Raw genomic sequence first — 22,607 nt, forward strand, 5'->3', positions numbered from 1 at the left:
GGCTGACTGAAGAAGAGGTTTGAAAAAGGAAGGTATGGGTCTTTGTCCCAGATCCTTTGTGCGTTTGATTAAGCAAATTGGTCAAGGAGACAGGAGGCAAACGTGTTCCTGTCTCCTCCAGCCACGCTGGAGGAATAACGATACCTTTCACGGATCAACATTGAGCAGTCAGCTGGGGCAGGAGAGCACATCGTCATTGGCAGGTCACAGCGCAAAAATCAGGGGGCAGGACCAATGGGAGATGGCTGAGGATTGGAGGGAGGGATGGTTTGTTCAGGAAAGCCAGAATTATGAGAAAAACTGCAGAAACACTGGGCTTTGCCTTCCCAATCACAGGCCGGTGTGCAAGGGGTTCTTGTCACTTGACTAAGAGTCATCCAGCTCCCCAACCTTGCACGTTTTCCTTGCTATTGATGAGTCTACTGGGGACTCTCTCTGGACCGTGTTAAAGAGTCAGCATATCTTAAAACTGGAAAGGACCCTAGAGATCTTTTGGTTCAGCCATTTTTTGCTTAAGAATTGTGGTTAATTTCCTATGGAACTTCTGAGAACCACCTGCTCCCATCCAGTGCTTCGTGCTTGCAGACCCTCACTCCCCCAGCTTCCCCACATCATGTAAGCCCTCAGGCCCTTGGTTTCCCGCAACCCATAGAGTGGCTCTGTTTTCCTCACCAAATCCCGTCTTTCCTGACAAAGTTTGCTTGTATTGAGAGATGTTCGAACTCTCCCCCTGCATAGAGAGAGCCAAGATTGTTACTCCAAAACAGGAGTTCTGGGAGCAGGAAGTCCCAGAGTGTAAGTGCAGTGATGCTTGGCACAGAAATCACAAACACACTGGATCAAGGGATGCCCAAAAGACATGTATTCGCTGTACCTTTTTTTTTTAAATTTTTTTATTTCTTCATTCATTTATCTATGGCTGTGTTGGGACCTCGTTTCTGTGCGAGGGCTTTCTCCAGTTGCGGCAAGCGGGGGCCACTCTTCATCGCGGTGCGCGGGCCTCTCACCATCGCGGCCTCTCTCGTTGCGGAGCACAGGCTCCAGATGCGCAGGCTCAGCAATTGTGGCTCACGGGCCCAGTTGCTCCGCGGCATGTGGGATCCTCCCAGACCAGGGCTCGAACCCGTGTCCCCTGCATTGGCAGGCGGACTCTCAACCACTGCGCCACCAGGGAAGCCCCGTGAATCTCACATTTTTAAAGAAATCTGGGCAAGAGGAGGTTGGGAGAGCAGAAGAGCATTGAGATCCTAAGCTGGCTGCAGCAACTGTTCTGTTGACCCAGAAAGTGAGCGCTGCCCAGAGTACTACCCAGAGCTGGTGAAGAGTTCACAGGCTGAACTGGCAGGTCTTCAACCTGGAAACAAGGTTGGAAAGAATCATAGAAAAGACCATACACGAGACTTGATTACCGTGGGGGATGAGCACGATGAATCTGATTCTTCCACCAACTGATTTGAACTTGAAATATATGATGAGCTTCTTCAAATGGTGCTTCTCTGACCACAAAGTACGGAGGATTTTACATTAACCCAAGAACCTTGCAGTTACAACAAACATCAGAATCTGACAACGACTCCACTAAAGAAAAGAGGGGAAAAAAAAATCACCAAAGAAGAAGAAGAAGCTGCAGGAAGGTAGTGAGAAGGGAAGAAAGAAAAAAGAGGACACTTTCAACAGGGAGAAGAAATGAACAAAGCTCAGCTTTTCCCAAAGGAGCTTCACAGCTCTCAATGCTGGTAAGGAGAAGAAGAAGAAGAAGAAATGTTCTTGAGGCTCGAAGTGATAAAGAGATGTTAAAGAAATTTCAGAATGAGAAATCAGCTCAGGAAACACAGGCATGAGGACCATAAGCCTGTGAGAATGGGGTAGCATCCCTCGCTCTCAATCTTCTGCCAGAAGATTCTGAAGAGTGTGGCCATGTGACTTCATCCCTGCTCGGCAGCAGGGACATCCTGGTCACACTTGCCCCCAAACTTCATCTCTGTGTGTTGGGGGCAGGGGGTGCATCTGAAGGCGCCTCTACAGAAACTTAAAGAAGCTATTGGCAGGACAATGCCAGAGCAGATGGCCCAGTACCAGGATGAATTCCCAGCACACCACAAGCAAAGGCTGCAGAGATGCTGGAAGAGGAAAAAGACAAGGAGCAGAGTGAACAGATTTGTTCTGGTAACGAAGAAGAAAAGGGGAGCAGAGCCCAGAAGAAATGTCAATGGAATGCTGGAATCAAGAAGGGGCTCTTTGAGGTGGTAAAGATGGAACCAGAGGGCTATGATCTGGAAAGGAATGAGAGCCAGTCTAGGGAGGACTGCGTGAAAGGTCTTCTGGATGCTGAAGTGCAAACTCTCTGGCCCCAAAGCTGGGTGCACACCAGGTCTCTGTGTAAGGCGAGCAGACCACACCACGGGTCCCTGACATCCCTCCTGACCGAAAAGAAAGTCATGGCTCCTTCAAAGTCAAGGTGAAGGAAACATAGACTAAGCCTCCTAAAAAGGTTCTCATCTGATCAGCCCGAATGGACAACCCCATTGCTTTGTATAAAAGTCACAGGTCGGGCTTCCCTGGTGGTGCAGTGGCTGAGAATCTGCCTGCCAATGCAGGGGACACGGGTTCGAGCCCTGGTCTGGGAGGATCCCATATGCCGCGGAGCAACTGGGCCCATGAGCCACAACTACTGAGCCTGAGCGTCTGGAGCCTGTGCTCCGCAACAAGAGAGGCCACGATAGTGAGAGGCCCACGCACAGCGATGAAAAGTGGCCTCCGCTTGCCGCAACTAGAGAAAGCCCTCGCACAGAAACGAAGACCCAACACAGCCAAAATAAATAAATATAGCAAATTTATTTAAAAAAAAAAGTCACGGGTCTTTATGTACAAAAGTAAAAAGGGAAATTTCCAAAGCCCAATTCTCTGGACCATCACTCTCTAGAGCTCTGTAATCACCCCCTCAATTTTCTGGCTGAATGGACAGTGGCACTGGAGAAAAACCCCAAGAGTTCTGGCTACAAAGAGCTCTCTTGCCAGGCTCCCCTCAGCAGAGCTTTCCAGAAGAACAGAGGTCTAAATGGCAGTACCACAGAACCTGGACCCAAGTCAGTCTTGTATGCAGTCACCGAACAGCGCAAAGCTTCACTCCCACCCCTCACCTACTTCCACTTGGCAACACCCTCCCCACATCTTCCTCCTGTGGCATCCATTCCTCCATGGCAGCCTCTCCAGGAAGCTTCTTCCTACACTTCCCTGAGCCACATGGCGAAACCACATTCCGCCAACTCTTCAGGGCTGTCTTACAAGCCTCCCCTTGCTGGCTCTACCTCCCAACATGAGGTTCCTTCGAGAGGCTCTCCTCTGGAAGAACAACAATCCAGAGCTCCCCTTCCTCCCCAAAACTTGCTCCCATGTGTACAACCTCCCTGCATGGGACAGTCTGTCAATGGACGGGTCCCAAGCCCACAGTGAGCAAACCTCTGTTCCTCAGAAGCTGGCCTTGGGGGTCCAGATGGAGATTCTAGTGATGGGAGCCAAGGAGGCACAAAGGCGCTGACCTTGTCCCTGAAACCCACCATGGTTAGCAGCCCGTGCTCCTCAAAAGGGACTTGCCTGGTCTCTGGGCTTCACCGTTGTGTTTGTTGTTGGACAGTTAATGGCGAGACCGATCTTGGGATGGAGAAAGTTCTGAGTTTGGCATATGGGAGCATATGTGGTTCTGAGTTCCAGCACTGTGGCAGATCAGTTGGTGCAGCTGCATTTTAAATGTGCCAAACACCTTGGCATTTGGTGAGAATACCTCATGGAGTCCCATAGGCCAAGGGCTCCTTCTGGCCGCAAGAGGATCCATGGGATGGTCATGGTGTCCATCTCATCCTTGGATGGTGTGTTCAACAGGACAAAAACCTGGACTAAAGCCACAACTGAGAGAAGTAGCTTTGTCTCCGAAAATATATTCAGAGCACTTGATACATACTCATTGTACGGGGCCAATTTCTCCTCTGAACATGACAATGAAGCTCTTTTAAAGGCCTGTAGATCCATCAATCTCGAGACAATTGTGATAAGCCTTTTAAAGGCACTTATGCTGGGTTCAGCTTTTACCATTACCACTAAATGCACTGGATAGAATAGGACTGTTCGTGGCATATCACATTATAGGAAGACATGACTCCAGTGCCTTTATAGTGGAGCGGAATTAGATAACTCACATCCTCCATTTCAGCCCTCGGAGCACTTTTCAAAGACCTTTTTAAAAAGACATGTCTGTTTTTGAGACAGAACCAGTTTTATTTAGTTGAGATTTTTACAGTTGAATTCTGTAAATTTGTGGCATCCTGACTTAAAGTTCATCTGAGCCCAGAAAACTCTATTCCCAATCTAGCCACAGTTCCAGGGTTTTATTTCCCCCAGAGTTTATACAGGTGGACCCCAGGGCTACAAAGCCCTTGTTGGTCAAATCTTCATCTCTTTATGGGCAGAGGTCATGAGGGGTTCCAAGTCACAAATAGACATGCCAATTTGTTTTATTCTTAGAAATCCTCATAGGCAGGGCTATAGTAACAGGTCTCTATGAAGTTACCTGTCATATAGAAATAGGCCTTGAAGTCTTGGAGTTTTCCAAGCACTGGAGTATATATAAACATAAGGGTAACATGCATTAAGCTTGGAGGATGGATCAAGGACAGATAGATATTCCAGAGTTCCTGAGCCACCAAGCTGTTCACTAAACTAATGACTGTTTCACAAAGGTCTTTAGAGTGCTTACTTGTACCTGTGAAATGTGTACCACAAGGTGTGTTTGAACTGTCTGCTCTAGCTAAATGAATTCAAATACGTCAAGTGTAAACAGAATCCGGGTGAATTTTATGGTTATGTAATTTATGCAAAATCCACAATGTGGTAGCCTCTATAGAACAAATGACTCATTTTCTTCCACAAATAAATTAAAGGAGGGAAAAAAGAGGGAAAGGAAACCTCTAAGCTAAAAGAAACTTAAGATACATATCAACTGCGGGCAATGTGTGAAGCTTGTTAGGATACTGATTCGTAGAAATCAACTGTTTTGGTTTTTTTTTTTAATGAGACAATGGGAAAAATTAGAACATTTATTGGAGATTTGATGAAAAGAGGAATTGTTTTGATTTTTTAGGTGTGATAATGGTATTGTGGTTGGGAAGGAGGGAGGGAGGGAGGAAGGAAGGAAGGAAGGAAGGAAAGAAGGAAGGAAGGAAGGAAGGGAGGAAGGAAGGAAGGAAGGGAGGAAGGATGGATTTGCCTGGCTTTTATTGCCAGTTCCTGGGAGGTAACCTCTAAACCCTTAACGTTTCCTAAGAGACAGGAGTGTCTTCGTTACTCATGGTGGGTCCTTTAGACCCAGCCTGATAGTGTACGTCAAAGAGATGACTCAGGGTAAGGGCTGGCCACACCAGAAAGACCAACCACGTGATTAGAGGGTTGGGGCTGTGAGCCTCAGGGTATCAGCCTGACCTCTGGGAGCAGAAGGGGGCCGGAGATCAAGTTCAGCCACATGGGTGATGATCCAATCAATCATGCCTACATAATGAAACCCCAATAAAAGTCTGGACATCAAAGCTTGGGTGAGCTTCCTGGGGTGGCAATACTCCATGCACGTATTGCCACATAGCAATGCCGGGAAAGTAATGCATCCCTGGGGACATGGGAGCTTTACATTTGAAACCCACCCAATCCAAGATTCTGCCCTATGTGTATCTTCTAATTTGCACCCTTTGCCTGTAATAAAAGTGAATGTGAATATAATAGGTTTCTGTGAGTTATGTGTGTCCTTCTAGCAAATTATGAAACCTGTGGGGTTTCGGGAAACCACTGAACTTGCAGTTGGTGTCAGAAGTCTTGGGCAGACTTGGCAGTCTGGAGGATGGTACCCTTAACCTCAAGTTTTGCTAGTTCCAGTTAGAAAGAAAAGAAGTCCTTGTCTTTAAAGATACATATGGAAAGATTTACAGATGAACTAGTATGTCATGGATTTGCTGAAAAATAATCTGGGGGAGTGGGGAGAAGGAAGTCGAGAGCTAGGTGGAACAAGATTAGCCATGTGGAATCACAGAAACTGGTTACTGGGAACATCAGCGTTCATGAAATTATTTTCTCTTCTTTTGTATATGTTTTAAATTTCCAAAATGAATATAAAGTAGTGATCCACATGGAAAAAATATGAATCCTTACTTTATATGATGTGGTAGGCGGAATTCTAAGATGGCCTCTAAGATGACAGGCCCATGGTACACACACACCTTTTCCTAGTTATTTATTCAAACACAAATTGAGGTAGTGCTGTTTAGGGGTTTTGCAGATGCAACTAAGATCCCAAATCAGTTGACCTTAAGATAGATTGGGAATTCCCTGGAGGTCCAGTGGTTAGGACTCAGTGCTCTCACTGCCGGGGCCCAGAGTTTGATCCCTGGTTGGGGAATTCAGATCCCTCAGGCTGTGCGACCAAAAAAAAAAAAAAAGATAAGAGAAATTATCCTGGGTGGGCCTGACCTAATCAGGTGAGACCTTAAAACCAGTAGGACTAGTCCTGAAGAAGAAATTCTCAGTTAGAAAGATTTGAAGCATGAGAGAGATTCCACACAAGGGAGATTCTTTGAAGATGGCTTTGAGAGGAGCTGAGAGCAGCCTCTGGCTAACAGCCAGCAAGGAAATGGAGACCTCAGTCCTACAGCTGCAAGGGACAAAATTCTGCCACAACCTTGTTAGCTTTCAAGAAGACTCCAAGTTCCAGTTGAGCACACAGTCAACAACTAGATTTCAACCTTGTAAGATTCTCAGTAGAGAAGTCAGCTATTTTCTACCAGACTTTTGTCCTACAGAACTGTGAGCTGATAAATCTGTGCTGTTGTAAGCTGCTATGTTTGTAGTAATTTGTTACAGGGCAGTAGAGAACTAAAACACACAATCAAAAAAATAAATTCCAGGGCTTCGCTGGTGGCACAGTGGTTGAGAATCTGCCTGCCAATGCAGGGGACACGGGTTCCAGCCCTGTTCTGGGAGGATCCCACATGCCGTGGAGCAACTAGGCCCATGAGCCACAACTACTGAGCCTGAGCGTCTGGAGCCTGTGCTCCGCAACAAGAGAGGCCGCGATAGTGAGAGGCCCGCGCACCACAATGAAGAGTGGCCCCCGCTTGCCGCAACTAGAGAAAGCCCTCGCACAGAAACGAAGACCCAACACAGCCAAAAATAAGTAAATAAATAAATAAATAAATAAAAATAAAGGAATTCCAAAAATAAATAAATAAATTCCAGTTGTGAAAAATAAGACTTTACAAATTTTTGAACAAAATTTAGAAAAATACATTTGTGGTCACAGTACAGGGAAGGATTTCTTAACATACAAAAGGCAAGATTAATAAATTCAACTATATTAAAATGACATACTTCTGAACTATAAAAAGTACCAAAAGATAAAGTGAAAAGAAAATCCATGGGGGACTTCCCTGGTGGTCCAGTGGGTAAGACTCTGCACTCCCAATGCAGGGGGCCCTGGTTCGATCCCTGGTCGGGGAACTAGATCCCACATGCATGCCACAACTAAGAATTCACATGCCGCAACTAAAGATCCCATGTGCCACAACTAAGACCCAGGGCACCCAAATGAATAAATAAATATTTTTTAAAAAATCCATGGACTAGATGCTATTTGCAAGACATAAAATTACAAAGCGTATTTTTAAAAGAAGCTCCTACAGGGAAAAACAAGAAACAAGCCAACAGAATATGGATTCGTAACTCACAGAAGAGGAAGCTTAAAAACCAGTAAATATGTGAAAAGATGTCCAATATGGCTATTCATCAGAGAAATACAAACAGTAATGAAATGCAATTTTACCTCCAGTGGACCAACAAAAGGTAAAAAATCCAGATAATACTGAGTTCTGGTGAGGATGTAGGGTAACAGAAACTCTCATGTCCTGCTGATGAGAGTGTAAATTGGTACTAGCATTTCGGAGAGCAATGTAATAATATCTAGTAAAATTAAAGATGTATATACCCTTTGACCCAGCAATTCTACTTATGGGAATATATTCTAGAGAAAATCTTCTACATAGGCTCAAGGAAACATCTACAAGTATTCCAACATTATTTGTAATATTGAAAAAGTGCAGACAACCTAAGTGTCCATTGACAGGAGAATGAAGTTAATTAAGTTTTCATTTCTTTCCATCCTCAGTATTCTCCTTTAATCTTGACTGGCAACCCATCTGCTAATCTGCGAGAGAATCACACCAGTTGCAAATGAACTGCTTATTTCACCGGTTCTAAGAGTTACCCATGATTCTCTCAATTGTTGTCATTCACAGAAAAAATGTTTTCACTGACTGTGATCTTCAAGGAAGGCCTCTGAGCCAAGAGGGATCAAAAGTGCCCGATATATCTGGAAATGCACTTCCACCCGAGGATGAAATGACTTTCTAAACTGAGCTGGAAACTGCTGAGCTGTAAAAGAATATGGATAATCCAAGTGAGGCAAATGAATGCTTCTATGCTACTGAAAAAAGAAGATTCTTTTGAAAGGCACCCCCAAATCACAAGAGAATTAATTTCATTTAATGAAGTTGAGCATAAACAAAGCTTAGTGTCTAAAAGTCAATCTGTGGATCTTCCAAACATACTAGCACAAGATAATCATGTCCTGCTGTTTAGAACACATCAGATTTTTAAATCACCTCCAAAGTCTCCATCCTTATTTTGGTTTTATTTATACCTTCCTATCTCATCTGGGAAAAGTCTGAATAAGATACTGGATAGTAAATGTACTCAAGAAGTACTTATGTATGGATTTAACAAAATAACGAAAATGGAGAGAGGACTTTTTTGTCTTTTACCTGTCCATGATAAACATTCACTTTTAAAGCATTTTTAATGTCCATTCCAGACCCAATTTATATTTCTTTATTTATATTGGATGTTTATCAGGGAGTATACATTGGAAGCAGATATACACTGTATTATTTATAATTGTATTTATTGGATACATCTAACACTTTCCATTGCAATAACTGACTAAACCAAACTAGCCAAGATACATTTTTTTCATTTTTGCTGATAAATAGTTACAATGGAGTGATATTTTAAAATTCAGACAATATATTTTCCTAAAATATTCCAATTGCAGAGTTATGTATGAGATGCTACAAGATAGATGTGAGTTTGATTAACAGTTTTATGAATAATCATATCACATAATTACCCAGATTTATCACTTTAAAATAAATGAAAATTCTTTGTGGTAGAAGGTTTGTATGAATATCAAAGTGTTGATTTTTGTTCTCATTTGCTCAGTTTGAACCATGCCACATTGTGACTTGCAAAGCCATTTTCTTTTTGTGCTAATTATCCAAAAGTGAGTTCAAAGTGCTTTTCCATTTACCTAAGTGTGCAAAATCAAAAACCTAATTGCAAAGTCAAAGTGTTAAGCAAAGGCTCTAGATTTCTTCAGGTCCAACCCTAATGACTCTTAACATGATGACTATTTTATCAGGCCAAGGAAGGCTCTACTGCTTAAAGCAATTACTAAGTCCAAGGCAAAAGAGTGTCTCATTATAATAAACTGATGAGAGATTAAAATAATAAATAAGACCCTGTCTTAGTCTGTTCGGCTGCTATCACAGAATAACATAGACCGTGTGGCTTATAAACAACAGAAATTGATTCCTCACAGTTCTGGAGGCTGGAAAGTCCAAGGTCAAGGCACCAGCAGATTCAGTGTCTGGTGAGAACCCGCTTCCTGATTTATAGGCAGCCATCTTCTCGCTGTGTACTCACTTGGTGAAAGGGTCTAGGAAGCTCCCTGGGGTCTCTTTATAAGGGCACTAATCCCATTCATGAGGGCTTCACCCTCATGACCTAACCACCTCCCAAAGGCCCCACCTCTTAATACCATCACCTTGGGGGTTAGGTTTCAACATACAAATTTGGAGAGGACACAAACATTCAATCTATAGCAGACCCTTTATATGATATTCAGGGGGAAATGGGCAATATCATACCCTAAGAAGTCGTTACAAGAACGACTTGTAACAGGAAGGGTTGCCCATGGTAGTCATCTTTTCTGGACCAGAGCCCTGCTCTGATGAGCCTGAGCTCTGCTTTTGCTATAATGTGGCCAAGATGTTGGTTGTCACCTCCTTTCTGGCAGCCTCCACATGGGGTCCACACCAATTTCTGTTCTCCTGAGATAATTCAGTTGGGCCAAAGCATTCAGAAGTGACTTGGATTTTCTGAGGTCGATGTAGAAAGGGACTGCGTCATGCCCAGCAGAGCAAATTCAATCCGTCTTGCTATTTCTGGCTTCCATGCCCCATTAGTTCATCTCGCCACAAGATCGCCCCTTCCTGATCTCCCCCAGCAGGGCTCTGCCACCTCTTTTCTTCTGCTTCTCCAGGCTTCTGCTTCTGTCCTTACTATCTCAGCTGATTCTTTTTCTTTTTTTTCTTCCAGTTTTATTGAGACATGATAGACATGCAGCACTGTATAAGTTTAAGGTGACAGCATAATGATCTGACTTACATACATCATGAAATGATTATCACAGTACGTTTAGTGAATATACATCATCCCATATAGACACAAAAAGAAATAGAAAATTGTTTTCAGCTGATTCTTACTAAAGCAGTTTACCCCTCTCATAAGTCCAAACTTGTCCCCCATCATCTATTCAGCAAACAAAGGGTCCTCCATTTATGGGATCCCCCCTCCTTGGGGTCCAGAGAGGGATTTCAATTAACAAAGACTACAAAAATGTTTTGTGTTCTCTCATATCTGTCTACCTGCCCTGGCTGTCTCACAGGATTCAGAGATAATACAAGTGAAAAAAATTTTTTAGCCATAACATGCTACATACTTTTTCTCAGTGATTCTTTATTCTAACCTTCACATTTTACAGATGATACAAGTGAAGCCCAGGGAGGTTAAATAACTTGCCCAAACAATTAGTGGTAAAGATTGACTTTAAACCGGGTCTCTAGCCTGCTGCCCTATCATTCCTTCCATTAATCTGAACTGCCTCGGGTAATTTGTGGATTTCTGGAGCTCTGCTTTCCCACACTCCATTAATTTGGGATTAAATGTGATCATTTTCTTGGGGGTCTCCACCACACTCATGCATATACATGAGATCATTCACACAGATCCTGTGGTTGAGGAAATGGATGGGAAGGCTATTCACTCTTTTACTAATTCATTTGTTCCACAGATATTTATTGAGCACCTACTAGGTTCCAGGTGCTGTTCTAAATTCTGAGGATATAGCAGTAAACAAAATAGACAGAAAACCCATGTCCTCATGGACTTTGCACTCTAGTGGGAAAAAGATATGATAAGCAAATACATAAAGTACTTAGCATGGTGAAAAATGCTGTGAAGAAAATAAACCAGGGAAGGGGGATAGGGAGTGGCACAGGGGAGAGGGAGGAGGTTGGAATTTTAAACAGGGTGGCCAGAAAAGTCTTCCCTGGGGCTTCCCTGGCGGTCCAGTGTTTAAGACTCAGCGCTTCCACTGCACGGGGCACAGGTTCGATCCCTGGTCAGGGAGCTAAGATCCCACATGCCACATGGCGCAGCCAAAAGAGTAAATAAATAAATAAATAAAACAAAACAAGAACACGAAAGTCCTCCCTGAGGGGATGACATTTGAGCAAAGAGCTGAAAGAGATGAAGTGTCAAACCATGTAGCTTTTGGGAGAAGAGCATTCCCAGCAGAAGAAACAGCCTGTGCAAAGGCCCTGTATGAGAAGCAGGCCTGGCACACTGAAGGAGCAGCTAGGAGTCAGTGTGGCAAGAACAGAATGAACAAGGGGAAAATCAGCAGAGGAGGGCAGAGAGGTGACTGGGGTATCAGTGCAGAGGCCCTTATGGGTCATGGTAAGGACTTTGACTCTAAATCTGAATGGCAGGGCAGCCAATGGACGGGTTTCAGCTGAGAAATGACTTTTCCACCCACATCATTCCTGCTGCCTTCTCCCTCCAACGCCACTCACTCAAAGTTTCAGGATAAGGGGGTCAAGTCATCTAGGTCCAGGTGGGAAGTTCAGGCATCACATCTTCTTTCACTGGGATATCTGCTCTTTAAAACTGTCATCTTGGCAGGAAAAAAAGAGCTTAATTAGAGAATTTTTGAGAATCTGGGGAAGTGTTTTCCAAGACCTCCGTGGGTTGCCTAAAGTCTCTTTGCAGAAGAAGAGGTTAAAAAACTAGGAAATAGGTTAGGAGAGGCAGCTGACAAAGCATTGAGGAAGTTAAGAAATGGAGGCTATTGCAGAGGGAGAGGGCAGAAGTGGGGCTAGAACACATGTAGAGACTCCTTACCCAGCACTTCCTGTGCCATTGCTTACAGTTTATATAGCAGTAAACAAAATAGACAGAAAACCCAAAATAGATAACTGGGGCTACATCAAACTAAAAAGCTTCTTCACAGCAAAGAAAACCATCAGCAAAATGAACGGCAACCTATGGAATGGGAGAAGATATTTGCAAATCATATATCTGATAAGAGGTTAATATCCAAAATATATAAAAATGCAAACAACTCAATAGCAAGAAGAAAAAAAATTAGTTAAAAATGGGCAGAGGAAGTGAACAGATATTTTTCCAAAGAAAATATGCAAATGGCAAACAGGTACATGAACGGGTACTCACCATCACTAACAATTAGGGAAATGCAAATCAAAACCACAATGAGATTATCACCTAACACCTGTTAGAATGGCTGTCATCAAAAGGACAAGAAGTAATTATTAGCAAGAATGTGGAGAAAAGACAACCCTGGTCCACTGTTGGTAGGAATGTAAATTGGTACAGCCATTATGTAAAATAGTATGATGTTCCTCAAAAAATTTAAAAACTGCCATATGATCCCAAAATTCCACTTCTGCGTATACAACAGAAGAAAACAAAATTGAAGAAATATCTGCACCCCCATATTCACTGCAGCATTATTTACAGTAGCCAAGACATGGAAACAACCTAAGTGTCCATGAACAGATAAAGAAAATGTGGTATATACACACAATGGAATATTATTAAGCCATTAAAAAGAAGGAAATCCTGCCATTTGTGACAATGTGGATGGACCTTGAAGACATTATGCTAAATGAAATAAGTTAGACAAAGAAAGATGAATGCAATACTGCATGATCTCACATGTGGAATCTAAAAAAATTGAACTCACAGAAACAGAGATCAGATTTGGTGGTTGCCAGAGGCCTGGGGATTGGGGGCAAGGGAAATGGGTGAAGGTGGGCAAAAGGTTCAAACTTCTAGTTATAAGATAAATAAGATCTGGGAACATAATGTACCGTATGGTGACTATAGTTAACAATACTATATTGTATATTTGAAAGCTAAGAGAATAAATCTTAAAAGTTCTCATCATAAGAAAAAAACATAACTATGTGCAGTGATGGACATTAACTTATTGTGGTGATCATTTCACAACATATACAAATATCACATCATTATATTGTATACCTTAAACTAATACAAAGTTATATGTCAATTATATCTCAATAAAACTGGAAAAAATAAATTAAAATTTTCAACTTATGTAAAAAAAAAAAAAACCCATGCCCTTATGGACTTTGCATTCTAGTGGAGGAAAGATATGCTAAACAAATATGTTAAATATTTAGCAAGCCTGCAAGACACAAAGTTTCTAAAAGGGAAAATGGAGGCAGCCCTCCTCAGGAGGAGAGTTCTGTGGTCCGTGGGTAGGACTTAGTGAGACGGGAATGAGCCCTGAGCACCTCTCCTGATGGAACCTGGTAGTGAGTTCCCTCCAGGGGAGGAGCCATCCTGGCTGGTCCAGTGTAGCCTCAGTCTAGACACAGTTGATGTTGGAGCCTGGGGCTCGGCCCATCCTCCCCAAGTATCCTTGCTAAAAGGTTCAGCTTCTAGAAATCCCTCTTACTCTAAGGCCCTGGTCTACCACATGCTCCCTTATTTTCTTCCCAAGTCCTGGAAGTCAGAAAACAACAGAGCAGGGCTTCCCTGGTGACGCAGTGTTTAAGAATCTGCCTGCCAATGCAGGGGACACGGATTCGAGCCCCGGTCCGGGAAGATCCCACATGCCGCGGAGCAACTAAGCCCGTGCGCCACAACTACTGAGCCTGCGCTCTAGAGCCCACGAGCCACAACTACTGAGCCCACGTGCCACAACTACTGAAGCCCACGTGCCTAGAGCCCGTGCTCCACAACAAGAGAAACCACTGCAATGAGAAGCCCGCGCACCACAACAAAGAGTAGCCCCTGCTCACCACAACTAGAGAAAGCCTGCACGCAGCAACAAAGACCCAATGCAGCCAAAACACAAACAAACAAATAAATAAATAAAATAAATCTATAAAAAAATTAAAACAACAGAGCAGAGGGAGAAACTGTTACCTGTGGCCTGAAAAGCTGAATTTTTGGCCTTTAGTAAACTTGCTCCCTCCTCCCAGTGGGCCAGAGCTCCTTGACATGGCTGTCCCTGTGTATTTTCCCTCTACTAGCCATTCTAAGGCTTTTCCATATTTTACTTTTTGGAAGAGTGCAGTAAAAATGTTACCAGTTGATGGCATTTTTCTGACAGTTCGTCATCAGCCATTATTGTACATTTAGTTACAACTCAGTGAAAACCTGCTGTGTACATGTCAAGAGCTGCATTAAGTGATCTACATAAATTTCTCAAGAACTACGAAGGGTCTGAGGTTTTACCCTTCTTGCAAGCTAAGAAGCTGGGCTGCCACAGTTTCATGGACGCTGCAGAAGACAAAGGATCAGGGACAAAGCATAGTTTATTACTCACAGTAGAAGCAGTATCCAAAGTATCATCATTTGCCCGGTTTCCCAAGCTCCAGTTCCCCAAAGGTAATGCAGTGAAGGCCAGGTGAAACCTGCACACATAGTGGGTTGTATTCCAGGAGAGGAACCCCAAGCTTAAGGAACCCAAATCTTTTATAATGGGCAGTAAGTCTGCCTGACCCTTGCCCCGGAAGGAGACGTGGTCTATATTATACATGACAGCAAACAGTTTGCCTCTGCTCCAGGGGGAGACACTGTCTCCAGCTTTCACGGCTGTTTGGCAGACAAACATCCTTGAAAACATGGTCTGGAACAAAAGCTCTCTTTTTGTGAGCAGTGCCTCTGCTTACAAACCCGGCAGATATGCAAGAGACCTATGGAGATTTGTCTTCCAACAATGTTATCCCGTTTAAGCTGACACAGGCATGGTGTTCCCCATTTTTCAGATGAGGAAAATGAGGCACAGAAGCTAACTTGTCCAGGATTCCACAATACAGGAGGCAAGGTCTGTGTGAGCCCAAAGCCTGGGCCTCGTCCTTGGGTATGTAGAGCAGATAATAGTCGGGCACCCACTGTGTCAGACACAGAGGACGCAGAGACTGAAGGGCACAGCCCTGCCTCTGAAGGACTTACAACTAGGGAGACAGAACATGCCCGCCATACCCCTGAGGAGTGGGGGGGACCTGGGTGGGCGTCCAGGGTCACCTCTAACCACCTACAGTATGAATGGTCTTTTCCCACTTTTCTCTCTCTCTCCTTCCCTCTATCTCCCTCTCTCTCTCTCACACACACACACACACACACACACGTGCAAGAACAACTTGCTAACTTATATTTGTCATAAGTTGTTCTCTCTTTGGTGCTTGCTATTGCTTATCTGCTAGAAGCCAACAAAATAAATAATGCGTAAATCATATATCAAGTCAAAACAGTTGTCTTTTCACAGGGACATGTTTGTTCCCGGCTGTGATTTCCTTAATATTACATACTTCAAATATAGTCTTATTTTTGAGAACTGTAATCATTCCAGGTTGCTGTGAGGTAATTAAATATCCCAATATTTTGTGTCTTTCCATAAAGATCACCCTAATCCTAGGAGCTTCCCCACTTCAGCCAGTCACAGAATTTCTGATAAGCGCTCAGGGTGGAATGTGGCTTGTTGGGTTTTAAAAGACAAGAATTAAGACAGTTTGGCGGAGGCAGAGAGGCCATAGAGAGGGAAAGATAGTGACTAGCCGGACAGGTATGAAATCGGGAGCTGGTCCCAGGAGAACTTAAATGCCAGGATGGATTTTGCTCTGAGCAAACAATCCCTGAAAGTTTTTGAGCTGAGGCTGACCTGATAAAAGGCAATGTGTTAGGAAGCTGCACCTGTAGCCATGCAGGAGATGGACTGCAGTGGAAATGGTCCAGGCACACTGGGCCATACCAGTGTGGTTCTCCACCCTCACTCCGCACTAGAATCCCCCGGGGATCTTTTAAAAAATATTGATGCCCTGGTCCCACCCCAGACTAATTAAATAAAGATCTCTGGGAGTGAGGCCCAGGAACTAATACTTTCTCAAAGCTCCCCAGGAGAATGCCAGCTAACAGGTATGGGATTTCTTTGAGGGTGATGAAAGTATTCTGGAATTAGATCGTGGTAATGGTTGCACAGTTTTGTGAATATACTAAAAACCACTGACTTGTACACCTTGAAAGGGTGAATTGTATGCATGTGAAAGAAGGAAGGGAGGAAGGAAGGAAGGGAGGGAGGAAGGAAGAAAGGAAGGAAGGGAGGAAGGAAGGAAGGGAAGGAGGAAGGAAGGAAGGGAGGGAGAGAAGGAGGGAGGGAGGAAGGGAGGGAAGGAGGGAGGAGAGAAAGAAAAAGAAAGAAAGAAGGAAGGAAGGAAAGAAGGAAGGAAGGAAGGGGAAAGAAAGAAAAAAGGAGAGAAGGAAGGAAAGAAAGAGAGAAAGAAAGAGGGTGGAAGGGAGGGAGAAAGAAAGGAAGGAAGGGAGCATGGAGGGGTGGAGAGGGGAAAAAAAGGGAGGAAAGGAGAGGAATAAAGAGAGAGAAAGAAAGCAAGCTCCCCAGCAGGTCCCAATGTACAGATAGACTGGAGAGCCACTACTCTAGAGAAAAGGAGACTTTTCTGCTATGATCCAGACCCAAAGTGTGGGGTGTGGCAGTGGGACAAGTCCCAGTGGAAAGGTCAGCTGTGAAGAACAGTAGAGAAGAAAACAGACCAGCAGTCCAATGTTAATAGCTGATTGGTTGCAGAAGGTGAGGAAAAGAAAAAAAGTAAAGACTTAAGCCAATGTTTTGAGCCTCAGTGACCGAAGAAACACAGATTTGGTAGGGAAAAGGGGACACAGCTGGAGGTGAGCTCCATTTGGACATGTCGAATTCAAGATGCTGCAAAGAATTTCAGATGTTCGGCAAGCAACTGGAGGTTGAAATAAAAGCCATACCCTATGACCACAAGATGGGGAGCACAGTATACAGCAGTGAGGACTGGATGATTCCTCAGAGGCCATTTCTTTTTTTTTAATTGAAGTATAGTTGATTTACAATGTTGTGTTTGTTTCAGGTGTATAGCAAAGTGATTCAGTTATACAGATAGATAGATAGATAGATTCTTTTTCATATTCCTTTCCATTATAGGTTATTACAAGGTATTGGATATAGTTCCCTGTGCTATACAGTAGGTCTTTGTTGTTTATCTTTTTTATGTATAATAGTGTGTATCTGTTAATCCCAAACTCCTAATTTATCCCTCACCCCCTTTCCCCTTTAGTAACTATAAGTTTTTTTCTATGTCTATGAGTCTATTTCTGTTTTGTAAATAAATTCATTTGTAACTCAGAGGCCATTTCTTATCCAGTCTGCTACTTATGGCTGTGTGAGTTTAAACAAGCCACTTAACCTCTCTGAGTCTGTTTGCATATATGTGAAATGTGGTTAATAATACCTGCCCTGCCTACCTCACAAAGCTGTTGTATGAACGAAATGAACATGAAAGAGCTTTGAAAACTATAAAGTGTCATGTGACTGAAAGGTGTAAGACATATATAGTCAAATGATTTTTAACAAAGGCACAAAAGCAATCCAGTGGAGAAAAAAGCCCTGTCAATAAATGGTGGTGGAGTAACTGGATATCTATATGGAAAAAAAATTAACCTTGATCCCCTACCTCACACTATACAAATGTAAGATGTGGGCTTTTTCACATGTTAACACTTGTGGAAACATTAAGTATTCTTCAGTAAATAAAATAACTAATTCACCGTTAAATATTATTAATGTGATTTGATTTTGCTAAGTCAGCTGTAAATCATTGGATCCATAAATCTCTGCAATTACCACCCTTCTCTATTATAAAGAGGGTCACTCAAATGATGCCTTACATTGTTGCCAAGGACCTTAAACAACTATTTCTTTACTTGACTTATTAGGCTAACCATGTATAAAATAGCAGATCAAAAAGTTAGCTCTTTCTTATCAAGCAGATAAGATTCGCTTTCTTTACCTCAGCTAGGTGGAGGAAAGGCGAGGGGAGGAGAAATTTTCCTACAGATGGAGGCATTAAAATGAATTACATTAACTCTGAGTTAAAATCTTGATTGAACCAGAAAGGAAAAATCTGTTGGTGGCTTGGGTCCAGTTGATACTGTTCTGAAACCCAGCTTTGGACGTGCACTCACATTTTGAGGTGGAGGGCAGCCTTCAGCCCCTGTCAGGGCCGTAGCTTCTTATCAGGAACAAAAGTATAGGGCCCCTTCTTTCCCTAGTACTTCTTCAAGATGACATCCGGGCCTCTAGATGGGCTTCCAAGACTGCACCTGTCCAGCCTAGAGAGTTATGGAAATTCCCCACATATCAGGAACTGCTGAGAATGGATAATCTGAGTCATGGCTTTTGCCATTCTCTTCACTTCTGGGTAAGAGTCCTCTCTCAGAGAGGGAAAGGCAGGAGGAGGGGCAGAAAAAGGCAGGAAAACTCAACTCAGCAAGGCACTTGTTAGACTATCTCAGTGAAAGTGAATTTGTAACCAATGGAAAATATTAAAATATGTATGGAAATATGTTAATATAAATGTTTCAGACATTACAGGAAACTTCTAAAAATCTTATATGTTCTGGTATAATGTTATAAGTAATAATCCTAGTTATTACTTTAAAATGTATATCTCAGAAATAACTAATTTTCTTGTCAACTGCATTATTATGAACTTTCATCAAATCTTTAACCATGGTCATTTTTAAGTCTTTTGTCATTTACAGACAGTTCTGGGTGTACTCTGATGATTTTGCAAATATGTTCCTATAAAAGGGTTTCATCTTCAAGAAATTCATGGAAAAGACTCTGACAAGTACAGGTTTCTGGTAACTGACTGTACTGCTGAACTGAATGAATAAGCATTTTCAGAACTCTAATGAAAAACTGATGAACTCATAAAAGTGCTAACAAAAGATCAAGATGAAAAAAAAATTAATTACATGGGACTGAGTGAACTGATGAGGATGAGTATAATTTTTGTGACTTTCTGTCTGAATTAAAAAAAAAAAAATCCCACAAGGACTCAGAGGCAAAGAATATACAAATCAATTTTCACTGCAAAGTAAAGGAGCTGTTACAGTGGAGGATTACTGGACTGAATGTCAATATTATGACATAGTATGAGTGTGTTTCATGTTTGGTAATTGCAATCATTGTTGCTTTTGTTGTGGTCAAAAAAAAATATATATATAAAGTGTAGGGGGAGGAAAAATGGAGACGAAACCTACAAATTATGAGACATATCAATCAACCGTAAATTATTTGGACTGTGATTCAAACAAAGTATAAAAAATAATTATGAGGGGGCTTCCCTGGTGGCGCAGTGGTTGAGAATCTGCCTGCTAATGCAGGGGACACGGGTTCGAGCCCTGGTCTGGGAAGATCCCACATGCCACGGAGCAGCTGGGCCCGTGAGCCACAATTGCTGAGCCTGCGCGTCTGGAGCCTGTGCCCCGCGACGGGAGGGGCCGCGATAGAGAAAGGCCCGCGCACCGCGATGAAGAGCGGTCCCCGCACCGCGATGAAGAGTGGCCCCCGCTTGCCGCAACTGGAGAAAGCCCTCGCACGAACCGAAGACCCAACACAGCCAAAAATAAATAAATAAATAAAATAAGAAAAAAAAAAAAATAATAATTATGAGACAATTGGAAGGATGTGAACACAGACTGGATACTTGATACCAACAGACTATTAATAGTATAATATTTTTAGGTGTGATAATGATATTGAAGTTATAGTGTTTAAATGTCCTATCTTTTAGAGGTCACTGCTGAAATTTTAGAGACAAAATGACATGTTTGGACAATGACTCAAAATAATTTGGGGGCAGAGCAGGTGGGGTCATAAATGAAGACTGATAAATTTTTAAATTGGGTGGTCACTACATCAGGTTCACTGCCATTCTCTTTACTTTTGAGTGTGTTTGAAAATGTTGACAAGAAAATGTTTTTCAGGCGAGTGTGCTTCCCTTAGATTTGTCCTAAGAGCACAAAAGGCGTTAGAGGAAAGCGAGTTCTTACCTGTCACAGTCAAAAAGGTCAGAGAGATGAGGAGATTGATGCCCCAGTTCATGCTAGAAGTTAGAGCCAGGGCTCGTCCTCGAATTCCACCAGGAAAAATCTCACTCAGCACCAGCCAGGGCACTGGAAGACAAGGAAGAGTGGGTGGGGGACAGCAAAATGAACAAAAAGCCATTGAAGCTGAGGGCCAGCCCGCTGACCTCTGCCCTAGTCCCACATGATCTGTGGTTGGAGAGCAGGGCCATGTCCTTTTACAGGACGAGGGAGGAGAGAGTGTGCTTTCTCTTCACCTCCAACCAAGTGAGAAGGGATTCAGGAGAAACACTGAGAGAGCTTGACAATGGTCCCTGGAAGTAGAGGGAGGGACATAAAGGGCTGGAGGGGACACTGGCCTGAGAAATGCAAACAGAAAAGGCAGTGGCTAGGGCCACCTGCCCATGACAAGGGGCAGCAGTGAGCCTCCTGCCAAGCACAGAGCCTCAGTGCCAGAGCCCGGCTCTATCTGCTTTCCTCTGGGCCCTTTCCTGTAATCTCCTCTGCCCCCGACCTTTGCCAAGTCCAACATCATAGCTACTGAGTGGGTAGGAGATAGAGCCAGGAGGGCGGAGGAAGGAGGCTGGTTCCTCTCCCCTCCCTCACTTGGGCTTCCTGGCCCGTGGCAAGCTGGGTGGAGAGAAGCTCTCAATTAGACAGAGCTCCAGGATTCGATGTTATGCCAGACAAAACATTTGACTTTCTGAAAGGAGACTCTTCTTGGCACGAAAACTGATCAGAGGACTTTTTATGATCTGAGAGTGACACAGAACATTATAGGACCTGCCTGACGGGATTAGAAAGGGCAGTAGAGGAGCAAATTAACTTGTCTTCTGCTCACAGCCTATCAAATCCAGTTTGCCTAATAGCTGCCAGTTCTTCCAATGGGCTGAGACCTTTACAAACCTTATCTCATTTGATCCTCGCTGAATTCCTACCATATAGGAACCATATTACTCTCCCTCTTTTATAGAAGAGGAAATTGAGGCTTAAAGGAGTTCATAATTTGCCAAGGTCCCAGAGCTCAGAGGTGGCAGCAGAGGTGGCGTTGAGCCTGGGCAGCCTCTGGAACTCATGCTTTTTCATCTTGGTGCTCTCTTGGGGGTGGCTCAATAAATATTTGTTAATGAATTAAAAAAAAAAAAACCTGCATGATGTAAGAGTTTCACTGTTGTGTTCTCATATCCCTACTGCATAGGCATTAGGGAGTCAGTCTCACAAAATTTGATTTTTACTTATTAAAAGAGTTTCCTAGGGCTGCCAGAGCAAAGTACCACAAACTGGGTGGCTTAAAACAACAGAAATTTATTGTCTCACAGTTCTGGAGGTTAGAAGTCTGAAATTTAGGTGTTGGTAGGACCATGTTCTTCCTAGAACCTGCAGGTGAATCCTTCCCTGCTTCTTCCTAGCTTCTGCTGGTTTGATACCAATCTCTGGTGTTCCTTGACTTGCAGCAGCTGCATCACTCCAATCTCTGCTTTTGTCACCACATGGCATTCTCCCCGTGTTTCTCAGTCTTCGCCTGGCCGTCTTCACATAAGGACATCACTCATACTGGATCAGGGGTCCGCACTGCTCAAGGATGATTACGTCTTCCGCATATTAACTAATTACATCTGCAACAACCTTATTTCCAAATAAGGTCACATTCTAAGGTACTGGGGGTTAGGGCTTCCAAGATATGTTTTTTCTTGGCTGCGAGGGGAGGGAGGAAGGAGGATACAATTCAATCCATAACACTGTCAAAGGACATCAGCTCATACCAGAAATCGCACATAGGATCCAAAATACATTTTCCTACCTGGAAGGAAAAACCAAAACTCAAAAAAAAAAAAAAATCACAGACTGTCGTAAGATGCAGAATTTTGAAAAGTTAAGGCTTTACAGAAAGAATTCAAAGGCAACTTGAATATTCCATTCAGGCTGATGGCATGGAGCATATCAGAAAGCAAGATGAAAAAGCTGACAAAGTGACATCAAAAATTAAAGGTAGTATATTATAGTAAAATAGAAAATGAAGCAGTAGGTAGTATAGTCTAGTGTCAAATCATCTTCTGGTTTCAAGTAGTTCACCGTGTCAGCCATGCCATAATCTAAACCATTTACTTCATTTATGGTGAGAACAGCATCTAAGCACTTCCTTCCTAAAGCCAATCACAGAATCCTAACATTGTTGTATGTCCACATAATCTGATACAACATGAAATAAT

The 22,607-nt window shown here is 43.1% G+C and overlaps 1 pseudogene; it reads left to right on the plus strand.

The window, feature by feature from the left end:
* Positions 1-1,180: 1,180 nt before the first annotated feature.
* LOC103011072 (ubinuclein-1-like) lies at positions 1,181-3,538 on the plus strand (annotated as a pseudogene).
* The last annotated feature ends 19,069 nt before the right edge of the window (positions 3,539-22,607 follow it).

The sequence above is a fragment of the Balaenoptera acutorostrata genome, chromosome X, assembly GCF_949987535.1.
Source record: "Balaenoptera acutorostrata chromosome X, mBalAcu1.1, whole genome shotgun sequence".
NCBI classification, from domain to species: Eukaryota; Metazoa; Chordata; class Mammalia; order Artiodactyla; family Balaenopteridae; genus Balaenoptera; species Balaenoptera acutorostrata.